This window comes from Arachis ipaensis, chromosome B06 (genome assembly GCF_000816755.2).
Source record: "Arachis ipaensis cultivar K30076 chromosome B06, Araip1.1, whole genome shotgun sequence".
NCBI lineage: Eukaryota > Viridiplantae > Streptophyta > Magnoliopsida > Fabales > Fabaceae > Arachis > Arachis ipaensis.
Window position 1 is genome coordinate 135,763,846 of NC_029790.2, and position 2,061 is coordinate 135,765,906.

Sequence of the window (2,061 nt, forward strand, 5' to 3'; positions counted from 1 at the left end):
TGTTACAAGTAAAGGCAATTTAGTGGCTTCAATTATTCCATACGGCTATGACTAGGCTAAGCAACCATTTTTCAACGTTGATAATGACCTTCTGCAACGAAATAGCTTCTATTTCCATAATAACTTGAGAGAGACCTAGCCGTAGTACTAGACAAGGACTCATAATCATGTCTTACACCAATTCTAGGTGGCAATTTATTTAATTTGAATGTGACCTTATGTTTGTTCTTTTGGGGTGAATTATCATTCTTGATCGTTGTTAATCAAATGTGGCCTAATCACTAATAGGGTGTTTGTGTTTTTTTTTTTTTTCTTTTGATGCTAATTGATCTTAATTACCTTTGACTGGTACATTGGGTGGTGTGCCTTCTTTGAAGATATTGAATTGATTAATACTTTGGGTATTATTGTCTTTTCATATTGAAACTTTTATAAGTTAATCGTAACACTAATTGCATCATTAGAGGGGAAATAGCATGACAATTTGACAATAATGCTGATTATTACTAAGCATGCAGTTTGCAGTTATGGGTCTTGTGGTCCTACTTGATTGCCACTATAAACATTCTTTCCAATATTTAGTGTTAAAGTATTATTGTTTTCTGGGATAGAAAATATTAGAAAACTAATATCTGTAATAAAAAAATAAGTAAATGATTAATGTTAACTTAAATAATAAAAAAAGTTTAGTTCCTAACATTTATATTGGTAAAATTAATTAAATTATTTTTATGTGGCTTTTCTAGGATTGAATTTAAGACACAACACAAGGTAAAATTTTCAACAAAATGATAACTTATGATTTCATTTAATTTCCATAGCCTTCAAATTAAAATTTCTTACATAGGATGTAAATTCATCCTAAAATAACTTTGATTTAGAAAAATTCGAGAACTTTAATTGTTAACAAAGTGAACCTTTCACATTATTTTAAATCTAGATCATTAAACTCCAATAACACCATTTTTTTTTTAAGAAAAAGGTGAATAATATTAATATTAAACATATTATGCTTGTTTCCAAAAGAAGAGGCAGATTAAAAGATTTGATCATGAACAAAATAATATTGCTAGAATATGATGATACTGAAAATATAAGGTTGGTGGGAAGCATAATTTCGTGATCCCTAAATAGTATTTTTGTCATCTTAGTAAGAAAAAGACAAAAGAAAAATAAAAATAAAAAATAAAAAACTAAAAGGAAAAAAAAAAAAAACTGAGATGGGGTTTCTTTCTGAGTTTCTGTCTCCGTTGAAAACAGCAGTGAACAAGTGTGCGACCCATATCTTTTGGTTCCGACAAATTTGCAACACTTGAATTCGTTTTCTTCCTATGAAATCTTAAAAATATGAAATAAAATTATGTGCTTCCAATTTGTTATGCAAGAAAGCTTGCATGTGATGCACTGAAGAGATGATGCCTGACTCTGACATTTTTTTTTCAGCAGAAATTAATGCAGCTTATAATATTTTATCATTTATATAAAATATGGATAATTTTTTTATTTAAAATTGTAAGTGAATCCAAAGCCTTTTATTGTTCCATCAAGGTCAAAGAACAACAATTAGGTTCCAAGAATAGTATATGTAACTTAAACACACACATAATTATACGTTAAGTTTTATTGTCTTTTTATATATACTTTTTATGATGAAATGATATTATGTAATATATTTTTTGGTTAATATGATATTGATAGTATCATGTGTATCATAATTTAACTTGAGGGGTAAAATCGATGTAATTTTTTTTTACTATATATTATATTATAGTAACAACATCTAATTAGGTGAGAATATAAAACTCTATAAAGACACTCAAAAAAAAGAGAAAAATGAGTTAAGACCATAATTATAAAATGTTATTCTTAATTAATTAATTAATTAATTTCCCATATAAAGAAATGGAGTTCACACTCTGTTGAATCACTCTGGTATTTTTTTAAAATGTGGGATAATTTAATTTAGAGAATATAAATCGGATTATCCAATTTTTAAAAGGTACAAAATCGAACAATTTTTGTCTACTCTAAATTTTTTTAATTTTTTAAATACAAATTAAA